Raw genomic sequence first — 14,864 nt, 5'->3', positions numbered from 1 at the left:
TCTCACTTGTGACAAACATTCTGGTTTATTCCTGAGCTCTCTACCAACCACCTTTTTATGTCTTCCTGTTTCCTTGCCATGTCACTTTGAGATGTTCTAATTCTATTTTAAATTTTGTTCTTCTAAAAAATAAATAAAAAATAAATTTTGTTCTTCTAAAATGTTGATGATTTTCAAAGTTTTTAGTTCAATTTGACATATTAATTAGGCTATAATTTTCTACCTTGGGTTCATAGTTTTCTGATGTATTTTTATTATCTCTTACAATGTTTCATTTTCACTATTTTATGGGATTGAATCATAATTCTCTTCTGCCTTTTTTTTTTTTTTAATAAGGGATTTTCTGGACCATTTGGGAAGAGGTTCCTGCAGAGGAATTGGGAATGAGCCAGAATAACTTTCCTAGCCTTGTGGACCAAGGGGTTTCTCCTTTATTGTGGCCATGAAAGATTTTTTAAATGGCCTCTGCACAGGCCTTCCTGTTGGTGAGCATCACTCCTGCTTCTGGAGGACTTCCACAGTCTGATGTCTGTCATCTGGAGAGGAACAGCGCTCAGCACTCCCCCCACCACCACAATGCTCCCCTCCCATGGCTGTGCTGTGCCCACCCCCTCAGCCGTCACCCTCAGCCGTCACCCTCAGCCATCACCCTTGGCCCACCCCCTTAGCCATCACCCTTGGCCCACCCCTCAGCCTGCACCCTCAGCCATCACCTGTCCCGTTATGGTCAGCCAGGACACACTGAGGCTGCTCCTCCTCTCATTGTCTTTCTCTGAAGACTTCTGTGTTCCAGTAGCTTCACTTGTGGTGTTTTGGGGACAGTTTTTTTCTCCATATGGTTCTTTCCCCAGAAGTGAAGATTGTATATTTCTGAGATTCCTGAGGACTTAGAGCCCTCAGCACTGTTTAAATTTCCTACAAGCTCCTTCCTCCCTTCCTTGCAGCCTTCCTGCCTTCCCTCCCTCCCTCCTGTCTTTCTTCCTTTGTTTCCACCTTCCCAGAACCTGGGGACCTGGGTTCAGCACATACCTCCTGGAGTTTCTCCATTTGCTCTCAGAATATTCACCTAGATTCCCACTTAGCGTCAGTTCTATTTCTTTGTGGGAGATGTTGGTATTGGGGCGGCGGGGGGTTCTGAGCTTTGTGATTCAAAGGCCTCTTCCCCACTTACTATTTCCTACAAACGCTGTGCATCCGGGAACTCACTCAGACCCTGCTGCTATGTTCTGGCCACACCTACCCCGGTCCTGGGGATTTGATGGACTCCTGGACATCTGACTGTACTGAAGAGGTCTCGGGGTTTTTCTTTGTTTATCTAATCATAGTATCTGGGGATTTTTAAGGAGTTTTGAAAATTAAAAGAAAAATTGGCGCCTGGGTGGCTCAGTCAGTGAAGCATCTGCATTTGGCTCCGGTCATGATCTCAGGGTCCTGGGATCAAGTTCCGTGTCAGGCTCCCTGCTCAGTGAGGGAGTCTGCTTCTCCCTCTGCCCCTCCCCCCTGCTTGTAATCTCTCTCTCTCTCTTTCATGCTCTTGCTTTCTCAAATAAATAAATAAAGTTGTTTAAAAAAATGGAAAAAAGAAAAAAAAATAATAAAAAAATGGAAAAAAGAAAAAACTATCCTGTTAGCATGAAATAGTGAATTTTTATATTTAAGTCCTAGGAGACTTAATAATCAGTTAAGTAAACAACAAACATCATTGTCCTATATGGTTGATATTCATTTCCTTTTATTCATATTTTCACGTTTTTTATTCTGTATTTCTTTCTGCAAATCCAATATTCTTTCTGTGGCCATTTTCCTTGTGCCTGAACAATACCCTTTGCCACTGACTGTAGAGTGGGTCCACCAGGAAGAAAGTCCCCGTTTTCTGATTGTCTGGAACGCCGACAGCCACTCCATCTGCGAAGGACGACCACTCGCGGGCGAGACCCCGGCGCCTGATTTCCAGCACACCGCAGCCCTCCTGCCCTGGCAGCCGCGCTGGCTGCTGAGAAGGAAGCCTTCGGCCTAATGACTGCTCCTTTGAGAATAATCTCATTTATTTCTTTGTTTGCTTGCTCTGGAGATCTCTTCTTTGTCTTTGTTTCCTTGAGATCCTATTACGCTGCAGCCAGGCTGAGTTCCTGGGTCAAGCGAGTGTGGACCGGGCTGGGCTGGGGCCTGAGTCAGTCCCTGCGACACAGCCTCGGCTCCACCCCTCCCTTCTCCTTGGAGCCCGAGTGAATGTAGGTCGCGGCTGCCCGGTGTGTGCGTGTCTCATCCCTCGCGTTCCCGTCTGGCTCTCTCTGTGCTGCCTTTTGGGCCATCTCGCATGGCTTAGTTTTTGGCTCATAAAATCTCTCCAGTTCTGCACAGTACTGTTGTTAAACGTGTTAGCTGAGTTTGAAACCGGGTTTTGGAGCTTTTTGTTTCAGAATCTCTCTGTGTTTGCTATAAGAAACATTATTTGTAAAAAAAAAAAAAAAAAATTAGTTTTGACTTTTATTCTGAAAAAATCAGACTCGTAGGAAGTAACAAAAATAGCACAGTCTTCTGTAACATTTACCCAGCTCCTTCCAGTGGTAACGTCTTACCTAATGTTAGTACAGTATGAAAACCCAGAAAATAATACAGGCAGTACTTGCTAGTTAGACTACAAACTTTATCCCAGTTTTACCAATTTTTACCTGCACTCAGTTATGTGTGTGTGGTAGGAGTAATAGGAGGGGGAGGAGGAGCAGTGGTAGCAGTGGTAACAGCAATAGTATTAGTAGTAACAGTAGTACTAATAGTAGCAGTGTTAGTAACAGCAGCAACAACAGAAGTAGTAGCAGCAGCAGCAGCAGCAGTAATTAGTGGTGTGGGTCATAATCGTAGCAAGAGTAGTGGAAATAGTAGTAGTAGTAGTAGTAGTAGGTCATAATCCTACCCGTAGTAGCAGCAGTGGCGATAGTAGTAGTAGTACTAGTGGTGGTAGTAATAGTAGTAGCAGCAGCAGTGGTCCTAGTAGTAGTGGTGGTGGTAGCAGTAGTAATAGTGGCAGTAGTAGCAGCAGGTGTTGTAGCCTTGGTAGTCGTCGTCGTAACGGCAGGACTGGTAATTGTAGTAGCAATAACCGTAGTCGTAGTAATAGTAGTTTGATTTTGTGCGGTTGTATCTGCTGCACAAATTTGTATAACCACCCCCACCATCTAAGATACACAACTGCCCCTTGCATCGCCTCTGAGGAACTGCCTTGTGATGCCCTGAAGTATTCGCCCTCCACCCCACTCCCAGCTCTCCCCTGGAGACCAATAATTGATTCTTGATAATTGATAATTATGTCCTTTCAAAAATGTTACAGAATTGGAGTCTTACAGTTTGCAACCTTTTAACACTGGCTATTCTCCCTCCACATAAGGCCCTACCTACAGACCTGTCCCAGGGGCCATGCGTATCGGTCGTGTGTTCCTTTTTCTGCTACGTCGCACTCGGTGGTGTGGGATGACCACAGTCTGGCCACTCACCCATTGAAGGACATCGGGGTTGTTTCCCATTCTTGCCTATTGCAAATAAAGTCACGGTGTAAGCCCAAGCACAGTTTTTCATGTCTGTGTAAGTTGTTATTTCTCTGGCATAAATACCCAACAGTACAATTGCCAGCTTCCATAGGAAGGACGTGTTTCATTTTATAGTAAATGATGTTTCCAGAATGGCTATACCATTTTATATTTCTACTTAAATGTATGGGAGATCCGGTTCCTACATTCCTTGCCAATATTTGATACTACCACTGTTTTTCAAAGCTGTTCTAATGGATAGGTAGTGACACCTCCTTGTGCTCATAATTTGCATTTCCTTAATAGCTAATGATGTAGAGCAGCATTTTCGTGGGTTTATTTTCCATCCATATACTTTCTTCAGGGAAATGTCTGTTCATGACTTTTTCTCATTTCCTAATTGATGTTTTTTTTTTTTTTTTTAACTCCATTACCTATTTCACCCGTCCCCTCACTCTCCTCCCTCTGGTGATCATCTGGTAATCATCAGTTTATTCCTGTAGTTGAGAGTCTGTTTCTTGTTTTGCCTCTTTCTTACTTCTTTCCCTTTGCTTGTTTGTTTTGTTCATTAAATTCCACATATGAATGAAATTGTGTGGTGTTTGTGTTTCTCTGACTGACATCTCAACACCCTCTAGCTCCGTCCATGTTATTGCAAATGGCAAGATCTCACCCTGTCTGATGGCTGAGTAATATTCCATTGTGTACACACCACATCTTCTTTATCTGTTCATCTATTGATGGACATTTGTGTCGTTTGGATAAATACCTAATAGTGCAATTTGCTGGGTCGTAGGGTAGCTCTGTTTTTAACTTTTTGAGGAACCTCCATACCGTTTTCCACAATGGCTATAGCAATTTGCCTCCCCATCAACAGTGCACAAGGGTTCCTTTTCCTCTGCTTCCTCACCAACACTTGTTGTTTCGTGTGTTGTTGATGTTAGCCAGTCTGACAGGTGTGAGGTGGGATCTTGTTGTGGTTTTGATTTGTATTTCCCTGATGATGAGCGATGTTGAGCATCTTTCATGTGTCTGTTGGCCATCTGGATGTCTTCTTTGGAGAGATGTCCTCCGGCCATTTTTTAATTGGATTGTTTGGGTTTGGGGTGTTGGGTTGTATCAGTTCTCTATATATTTTGGAAACTAACCCTTTATCAGATTTGTCATTTGCAAGTATCTTCTCCCATCCTGTAGGTTGCCGTTTAGTTTTGTTGATTGTTTCCTTCACTGTACAGAAGCTTTTTATTTTATTTTTAAAAAATATTTTATTTATTTATTCATGAGAGACACAGAGAGAGGCAGAGACACAGGCAGAAGGAGAAGCAGGCTCCATGCAGGGAGTCTGATGCGGGACACAATCCCGGACCGCGGGATCACGCCCTGAGCTGACGGCAGACGCTCAACTGCTGAGCCATCCAGGCGTCCCAGAAAAGCTCTTTATTTTGATGAAGTCCCAATAGTTTATTTTTGCTTTTGTTTCCCTTGCCTCAGGAGACATATCTAGAAAATGTTGTGCCTCAGATATGGCTGATACCTGAGAGGTTACTGCTTATGTTCTCTCCTAAGATTTTTATGGTTTCCTGTCTCATATTTAGGTCTTTACCCCACTTTGAATTTATTTTGTATAGTTTCATTCCTTTGCCTGTAGCTGCCCAGTTTTCCCAACACCATTTGTTGAAGAGATGATCCTTTTCCCGTTGCATAGTCTGTCCTTCCCTGTCAAAGATTAACTGACCATGTAATTGTGGAATCATTTCTGGGTTCTATGTTCTGTTCCATTGATCTATGTGTCTATTTTTGTGCCAGTGCCATACAGTTTGATTATTATGGCTTTGTAATGTAATTTGAAATCCAGAATTGTGATGACTCTTGCTTTTCTTTTTCAAGATTACTTTGATTGTTCCGGGTCTTTTCTATTTCCTTTTTTTTTTTTAAGATTTTATTTATTAGAAACAAAGAGAGGGGCACAGACACAGGCAGAGAGAGAAGCAGGCTCCATGCAGGGAGCCTGACGTGGGACTCGATCCCAGGACTCCAGGATCACGCCCTGGGCTGAAGGCAGCGCTAAACCGCCAAGCCATCGGGGCCACCCGGGTCTTTTCTGTTTCTATACAAATTTTGGGATTGTTTGTTCCAGTTCTGTGAAAAATACTGTTGGTATTTTGATAGGGATTGCATTAAATGTGGAGATTGGGGACGCCTGGGTGGCTCAGTGGTTGAGCGTCTGCCTTCGGCTCAGGTCATGATCCTGGGGTCCTGCAGGGAGCCTGCTTCTCCCTCTGCCTGTGTCTCTCATGAATAAATAAAATCTTAAATAAATAAATTAATAAATGTGGAGATTGCTTTGGATAGGATAGACATTTTAATGTTATGTTATTCCAGTCCATGAGCTTGGAATGTCTTTTCATTTCTTTGTGTCATCTTCAATTTCTTTCATAAGTATTTTATAGTTTTCAGAGTGCAGGTCTTTCACCTCTTTGATTATTAGGTTTATTCCTAGGTATCTTACTATTTTTGGTGCAATTGTAAATGGGATTCTTAATTTCTATTTATGCTGCTTCATTACTGTTATATAGAAATGCAGTGGATTTCCGTATGTGGATTTTGTATCCTGTGACTTCGCTGAATTTGTTTATCAGTTCTAGCAGTTTTTTAGTGGAGTCTTTCAGGTTTTCTATATAGAGTATCATGTTGTCTGAAAAGAATGAAAGTTTTACTTCTTCCTTACTGATTCAGTTACCTTTTATTTCTTTTTGTTGTGTGATTGCCTTTGCTAGGACTTCTGGTACTATGGCAAGTAAGAGTGGTGAGGGTGGACATTGCTGTCGTGTTCCTGACCTTAGGGGAAAAGCTCTCGGTTTTTTTGTTTTTGTTTTTACCATTGAGTATGACATTTGCTGTGAGTTTTTCATTTATGGCTTTTATTATGTTGAGGTATGTTCTCTCTATCCCTACTTTGTTAAGGATTTTTATCATGAATGGATGTTGTACTTTGTCACATGCTTTTTCTACATCTATGAAATTATCACATGTTCTTACCCTTTTCTGTGTTGATGTGATGTATCACGTGGACTGATTTGTGAATATTGAACCACCCCCAGCCCAGGAATAAATCCCACTTGATGGTGGTGAGTGACTTTTTGAATACACTGTTGGATTTGATTTGCTAGCATCTTACTGAGAATTCTTGCATCCGTGTTCATAAGGGATATTGGCCTGTAGTTTTCTTTTTTAGTGGAGTCTTTGGTTTTTGGAATCAGGGTAAAGCTGGCCTCATAGAATGAATTTGGAAGTTTTCCTTCCTTTTCTGTCTTTTGGAATAGTTCAAGAAGAATAGGTATTAACTTATTTAAATGTTTGGTAGAATTCGCCTGTATAGCTATCTGGTCCTGGACTTTTGTTTGTTGGGAGATTTTTGATTATTGATTCAGTTTTTTTTACTGGTTATTGATCTGTTCAAATTTTCTATTTATTCCTGTTTCAGTGTTTGTAGTTTGTATGTTTCTAGGAATTTATCCATTTCTTCTAGGTTGTTAATTTTTTGGCATATAGTTTTTCATAATATTATGATTATTTGTATTTTTATGGTATGGGTTGTTATTTCTCCCCTCTCATTTGTGATTTTATTTATTTGAATCTATTCCCTTTCTTGGTATGTCTGGCTAGAGGTTTTCAATTTTATTGATTTTTTTTCAAAGAACCAGTTCCTGGTTTCATTGATATCTTTTACTGTATTTATAGTTTCTCTATCATTTATTTCTGCTCTAATCTTCTTTCTGCTGGTTTTAGGTTTTATTTGTTGTTATTTTTCTAGCCCCTTTAGGTGCGGAACTAGGTTATTTGAGACTTTTCATGGTTCTTGAGGTAGACCTGTGTTGCCATTTCTTTCCTTCCTTCCTTCCTTCCTTCCTTCCTTCCTTCCTTCCTTCCTTCTTTCTTTCTTTCTTTCTCTCAATATATATGTTTATTTATTTGAGAGAGAGAGAGAGAGAGAGAGAGAGAGAGAGAGAAAGCAGGCATGTGAGAGTAGGGGAAGGGTAGAGGAAGAGGGAGCGAATCCTTTAGCAGACTCCATGCTGAGTTGTGGACCCAACATAAGGCTCAACCCCAGGACCCTGAGATCATGACCTGGCTGAAATCAAGAGTTGGACCCTTAATGACTGAGCCACCCAGGTGCCCCAATTTTCTAATTGATTTTTTAAAACAAGTTTTTTTTTTAAAGATTTCAGTTATTTATTCATGAGACAGAGAGAGAGAGAGAGAGAGAGAGAGAGAGGCAGAGACACAGGCAGAGGGAGAAGCAGGCTCCCTACTGGGAGCCCAATGTGGGACTCGCTCCCAGGACCCCAGGATCATGCCCTGAGCCAAAGGCAGACGCCCCACCCCTGAGCCACCCAGGTGCCCCTCTAATTGATTTTTAAAAGAATTTTATTGTTGAGTTTTGAGTGTGCTTCATATATTCTGTATGCTAGTCTTTTGCTGGATACGTGGTTTGCAAATATTTTCTCCCAGGTTATAGTTTGTCTTCATTGTCTTAACAGGGGATTTTGCATAGCAAATGTTTTTGATTTTCATTAAGTCCAATCTATTGATTTTCCCTTTCACAGATCATGCCTTCTGTGTCAAGTCTAAGGACTCCGCTTACCCTAGATTCTGAAGATTTTTCTCCTTTGCTTTTTTTCCTAAAGGTTTTAGTTTCTTGTTTTATATATATGTCTATCATCCATTTTGAGTTAATGTTTGTGTAAGGCGTGAGACCTGAATCAGGGTTCATTTTATTGCCTATTCAATTGTCTGAAATCCATTTGTTGAAAAAACTACTTTTTTCTTCATTGAATTGTTTTTCCACTTCGTCAAAAATGAGTTGGGCATATTTGGGTGGGTTTATTTCTAGGTTCTCTAGTCTATTCTATTGGTCTGTGCTATCTTGAAAACTGTAGTTACAGATTCAGACTTATTATTGCCCTGAGTGATTCTTTTTGCTTTATTCTTTTTTTCCCAAGATTTTTAAAGCTACTCTATGGTCTGCACCTTTCTGTATAGGTTTTATAATAAGCTCACTTATGTCTACAAACCATTGCTGGGATTTTAAAAAAATTATTTAAATAGTAGCATGAAGCCCAATGTGGGACCTGAACTCACAACCCTGAGATCCAGACCTAAGCTAGGATCAAGAGTCAGATGCTTAACAACTGAGCCATCCCATTGCTGGGATTTTTAAAAGAATTGCATTGAACATTTAGATCAATTTGGAGAGAACTGATATTTTTACTATGTTGAGTCTTCCAATCCATGGATATAATGTGTCTCTCCATTTACTTAGGTTTTTGAAATTTACTTTATCAGCATTTCACAGTTTCCAGGATACAGATCCTGTATATGTTAAGTGTATATAAGTAATTCATTTTATTTTGAATTATTTTAAATGATACTGTGTTTTAAATTTTGGTTTATGTGAGTTCACTGTTAGTATCTAGAAAATACAGTTAATTTTTGTGTATTATTCTTATACTCTGCCTTTCTGAACTCACTTATCAGTGCTAGGGGGTTTGTTGTGTAGATTCCTTGGGATTTTCTAGGTAGAAAACTATCATTTGCAAATAGAGATAGTTTAGTTCTTCTTTTCCAGTCTGTAGGTCTCTGATTTACTTTTCTTGCCTATGACATGGCTGGAACCCACAGCATCCTGGATAAGAGTGGTGACTGCACAGCCTTGCCCTGTGCCCAGCTGTAGGGCAGAGCATCCAGCTTATCAACATTAGGTATGATGTTAGCTCTAGGTTTCATAGATGCTGTTTATCAGGTTGTGGTAATTTTCTTGTGTCCTTAATTCGCTGGTATTTTTTATTGTGAATAAGTTGAATTTTGTTAGATGCCTTTTATGCATCAATTTATATGATCATATGGGTTTTATAGATACAGTGGATTATATTGATTGACTTTTTCTTGTGGAGCCAGCCTTGCATACCTGGATAAACCCTACTTGGTCCTGGTGTATAAATCTTCTGTACATTCCTGGATTCGTTTTGCCAATTAAAAAGTTGTTTTAGTTTATTTGCGTCTATGTCCATAGGGCACATTGCTCTGCTTTTGGTATCAGGGTGATGGCGACCTCACAAGATGAGTTGGGAAGAATTCTCCGTCTGTTTTCTCTAAAGGATTGTCTCAGGTTGGTGTTCGTTCTTCTTTAAATGTTAAAATTCTCCAGTGAAACCATCTGGCCCTGGAGATTTCTTTTTCTGTAGCTTTTTATTACAAATTCAATTTCTTTAGTGGTTATAGGGATATTGAGATTAATGATTTCATTTTGGTTGATTTTTGGTTGTTTGCTGGTTGTTCTTCATAGCTCCTGTTTCTCTGTAGGTTTTTAGAGATGTGCCCTGAGCATGTTCAGCACTTACTGATTTTCTTTCCTTTTTCATGTTGAGATTTTCCTAGTTTGGGGCACAATAAGTGATTTTCCTTTGTATCCTGGGTACGTTGGCTATCGCGTTGGGGTATCCGTGCAAACTGTCTTAGCAGGCCTCTGCTGACCCCACATGGGGGCACCCTGCTCACAGCGGACTGGGGTGGAGGTCCAGGCCCCTCCCTCGGTCCCAGGACACCTGGGGGCAGGTGCTTGGTACTGCCAGGCAGGGGAGGCTAAGCTCCCAGGCCAGCCTCTTTGCACGGGGGCAGGGAGGGGTGTTTCCTTGGTCGCCGCCTGCCCTGCGAGGGCAGAGGCTGTCTGGCTGCCTCGGCTTCCTGTCCCAGTCCTTGGCCTGGAGAGAGAGCAGACATTTCATGAGACTTGTTTTTCTATGTCCTGCAGCATTTTTAGGTTGCAGGCCTTCCCAGTGACCAGTTTGGAATATACAGGAGGGAAACGAGATGACACAAAATGAAGTGGTGAGCTCACCGCCGCGTCATTCCTCAAACCCTGAGCATCCTGGCAACCTGCCTCCCTCCCCCTGCTTGCCCGAGTTTTCCTCGTTTGTTTTGTGTTTGGCGTCCAGTTAGTTGTGCTCGGCAGGAAGAACGGGAGCGCGGTGGCTGCTCGGTCATGTCCACGACCAGAGGCCTGGTCCTCCTTGTAGCCTCTGACACCATCTGTGCCCTCCTGATTATTTTCCCTCATCAGTGTCATCAGAGGGCTGTGTATTCCTAGACCTTTGTTGAAGAACTAAATTTTATAGTTGTTCATTTTCTCAGTGGGCTCATGTCTTTTCTCCAGACCTATTCTTTGTTATTACATTCTTTGTATTTTCTGTGGATGCTTTCTGCTATTTTCTAAATTCTTAGGTTGAATTTCTTTACTCGCTAATTTTTGTTCTCTGTTTATTCCTAACACAGGCTTTTAAGACTGTAAATTCTACGGTTGCCACTTGCCGCAAAGTTCGGCATGTTGCAAGTTTATTGGTCTAGTTATTTTCTAATTTCATTATGTCATTGCATCCATATCTTATTTAGAAGCTTTTCCTTTAATGTTTTTGTTTTTTGTTTTTTGAGAGGGAGAGTGTGTGTATCCTAGCAGGGTAGGGAAGGGCAGAGGGCAAGTGGCTCCTAGTGGGGCTTGACCCCATGACCCTGAGATCATGACCTGAGCCAGAATCAAGGGTTGAATACTCAACCACCTGAGACACCCAGGCGCCCCCAGAAGCTTTTTTTTTTAATTTTTTTTAATTTACTTATGATAGTCACAGAGAGAGACAGAGAGGCAGAGACACAGGCAGAGGGAGAAGCAGGCTCCATGCACCGGGAGCCTGACGTGGGATTCGATCCCGGGTCTCCAGGATCGCGCCCTGGGCCAAAGGCAGGCGCCAAACCGCTGCACCACCCAGGGATTCCCCCCCCCCCCAGAAGCTTTTAAAAGATGTTATGTTCGGGGGAATTATAAAGCTACCCTTTTGCTAATGGTTTCTAATTCAATTGCCTAATGGGTGGAGAGCATAGTCTGTTTGATTCCGTGTCTTCAAAATTTGTTGAAACTTGCACTGTGAGCTGGGGCATGGCCAGTTTGGGTCCCTGAGAGCCTGAGGGGAGCGTGGAAGCTCCGTGTGTCACACACGCACCGCGCGGTGTCCGTGGGGTCGCGGCGGCATCTTCATTGGATTTCCCTGAGCCGGTGTGGGCCGCTCCTGAGAGCTGTGCTGGCGTCTCCCGTGCGTGCACGCGGTCTGGCTTGAGGTCCCCCCAGACCGAATCCGCAGGGATGGGCCCCCGCAGCCCCTGTCCCGCCTCCGCGCCCACGGCCACGGCCGGTCCCCCTGGCTCGGGGCTGGATGCTGGCCTAGCCTCCTGCACTGTCTCCCCACTTCCCTCCTGCCCTCCCGGCCCACACCGGAGCCCCCTGGGTTCAGTATCAGGATCTACCGTCTTCGCCCCATTGGCCCTTTGTGTCTCAGCCCCGCAGAGGCCCCCAGAGGTTCTCACCCTCCCGGGGTGGCTCCTGCGCTGCCCCCGCGGCCTCCCTCCCCTCCTCCCCGCTCCTGCAGGGAGCCCCGTGGAAGCAGGTGGGGTAGCACTTGGCCCCCCTGGCCCGACGCTGCAGAGCTCCTGGTGGGGCCCAGGCCGCCTACGCCGCGCACGCGTGTGAGTGCGTGTGTGCACGTGTGTGCCTCGCCGCGGAATGGGGAATGGGCTTCCTTTGTCTGGGCGTCCCTGGGGCCTCATCCTTTGAAGCTGATTCGTGGTGGCGGCCGTTCAGCCAGGCGTTGAGACCGTCGCTCCCGTTGTGGCCGAGGGGGCTGCGCGGAGGTGAGGAGAGGGATCCCGTCCCTCGTCCCTCGTCCCTCGCTTGTCCCCGTCTCCCTCCTGTCCTCGCAGCGACCGTGCTTGAAGGGAGAGCGCAGCATCGTTCCCTCGGACGGTGCAGGCCGCGGGGCGTCCCCGGCCCCCCAACGCGCTGCTGCTGGGGGTGGAAGAAGCGGGTCGTTGCAAGAATGGGACTGGCTGTCACACCACTTTATTTTATTATTTTTTAAATTTATTTTTACTGGTGTTCAATTTGCCAACACATAGAATAACACCCAGTGCTCATCGCATCCAGTGCCCCCCTCCGTGCCCGTCACCCAGTCACCCCCACCCCCCACCCACCTCCCCTTCCTCCCCCCCAGTTCGTTTCCCAGAGTCAGGAGTCTCTCATGTTCTGTCTCCCTTTCTGATATTTCCCCTGATTTTTTCTCCTTTCCCCTTTATTCCCTTTCACTATTTTTTATATCCCCCAAATGAATGAGACCATGTAATGTTTGTCCTCCTCCGATTGACTTACTGCACTCAGCATAACACCCTCCACGTCCATCCACGACGAAGCAAATTTGTCGTTTCTTTAAAGATTTCTGGTCTCCTTGTCTTTCCTACCAGTGTAGTGACATGTCAGGGCCATATCTATTAAGTAAACCAGCTCCCTCTAGATACATCTAGAACGTTAGGAGTTGCAAGTGGAATGTCCTTTGGGTAAAGTTCACTGATTTCTGGTTTTATGACATTCTCACCAGAGCCTGCCATCCCCACTGTTGCTGTTTCGTGCAACTCACTGAGATCCTAATCCTGCTAGAGTTCGGATCGCCCCGGGGCGGGGGGGGCAGGAGTCCTCACTGTCCCACTGGTCGTCTCCCGTGTAATGCTCCTGCTTTAATTTTGGCGTTTTGCTGTCCTCAGAACCGCTTGTCATTGAGTCCGCGTCCCGGATGAGTCACCCTCTGCAGAGGCGAAACCTCCCGTTGTCCCTGGAAGAAAAGAGCCAGAGGATTTCCGGGGCCAGATGCCTCACGGAAAATTCTACTTACTACCCGCTTTTACTCCCCTGCCTCCGGCCCTTCCCTCTGCAGACATTCTGGAATGTGTGCGTGAGTTGGCTGGCGTCCAGTCGCCTCTTCCCTTAAAGGCGTGGGTCTCAGCTTTCCAGGCTTTGCCACATTATTTACCACATCGTCACCCGCTTCCCAGATGCCAGTATTGTGTTGCTTGTTCTCTCTCCTCCTGACTTTTCAGTACTTCTGAGTCTGTGCCTTTTTATTTTGTGTTATTGAGCAAATGCACATTAATTCTGCAGTTTCATGGGAGGTTTCTCTCTTTACTTTTTTTTTTTTAACTTTTGAGTATTGATTGCCTTTTTTTGCTTTTTAAAAAAAAGACCTTATTTATGAGAGCGAGAAAGCTTGAGCGGGGGGGAGGGGGCAGAGAGAGAAGCAGACTCCCCGCTGAGCAGGGAGCCTGACATGGGACTCGAACCCGGGACCCTGAGATCATGACCTGAGCCGAAGGCAGACACTTCACCTGCTGAGCCACCCACGTGCCCCGCCTTTGGTTTTTTTTTTTTTTTTAATTGAGTATAATTCACACACCCTAAACTCCATGCTTTTAAAGCCTACATTTTAGCAGTTTCTAGTATATTCACAAAGGTGTGCCGTCATCACCACTGTCTGTCTACAGGACATTTCATCACCCCAAAGGAAGCCCATACACATCACTAGTCACATCCCTAGTCCCCTTTGCCTTTCCCCACCCTGGGAGCCTTGAGTCTACTTCCTGTCTCTCCGATTCGCCTTTCCGGCATCTCACCTACTTGGGACCGTACAGTTACGTGCTTTTCCGTGTCTGGCTTCTCTCACTCAGCATCCGTGTCTCCCAGGTTCATCTGTGTTGCATTTTGAAGGCTTCACTCCTTTTTCGCGTGACAAAATGATACCCCATCGTGCGGCTAGACCACATTTGGTCTATCCCTCCATCAAGTGATGGCCATTTGGGTTGTTTCCACTCTTCAGCTGCCATGAATTTCATGTGCAAGTTTTTGTGTGAACGTGTGTTTTTGTTTTATTTTATTTCTCATGTGTAGATACTTAGGAGTGGAATCGCCAGGTCATATGTTAACTGGTTTAACGTTTTGACGAGCTGTGAGACTATCTAACGAGTGGCTGCACCATTTCGTGTTTCCACCAGCAGTGTATGAGGGCTCCAGTTTCTCCATATCCTGGCTGACATTTATAATATTGTTTTTCTTCTTTCTTTTCCTCCTCCTCCTCCTCCTCACTATTATCAATATCATCATTGTTGCTACTATTATCACTATTATTGCCATCCTACGTGGGGTAAAATAGTATCTCATGGTGGTTTTCATCTGCATTGCTCTGATGACTAATGGTGTTGAGCATCTTTTCATGTCCTTATTTGGCTGTTTGTCCATCCTCCTTAGAGAAATACATATGCACATCCTCTGCACATTGAAAAATTTCTTTTAGGGGCAGCCCCGGTGGCGCAGCCGTTTGACGCCACCTGCAGCCCGGGGTGTGATCCTGGAGACCCAGGATCGAGTCCCACGGTCGGGCTCCCTGCATGGAGCCTGCTTCTCCCTCTGCCTGT

At 44.4% G+C, this 14,864-nt stretch overlaps 1 protein-coding gene across 19 annotated transcripts in view; it reads left to right on the top strand.

Annotated features, from left to right (window-relative positions):
- Nucleotides 1–14,864, top strand: part of PCBP3 (poly(rC) binding protein 3) — a 245,684-nt gene that overhangs the window by 173,870 nt on the left and 56,950 nt on the right. Inside the window, exon 1 of one of the 19 annotated variants that reach the window (XM_041734753.1) lies at nt 10,316–10,412. The exons of the other annotated variants lie outside the window; for them this stretch is intronic. The gene's annotated coding sequence lies outside the window, so the exon portion shown is untranslated. Of the gene's footprint in view, nt 1–10,315; nt 10,413–14,864 lie in introns of those variants that run through there. 19 annotated transcript variants of the gene reach the window in all.

The sequence above is a fragment of the Vulpes lagopus genome, chromosome 20 (genome assembly GCF_018345385.1).
Source record: "Vulpes lagopus strain Blue_001 chromosome 20, ASM1834538v1, whole genome shotgun sequence".
NCBI lineage: Eukaryota > Metazoa > Chordata > Mammalia > Carnivora > Canidae > Vulpes > Vulpes lagopus.
This window is presented reverse-complemented; position numbering and strand designations above follow the sequence as displayed.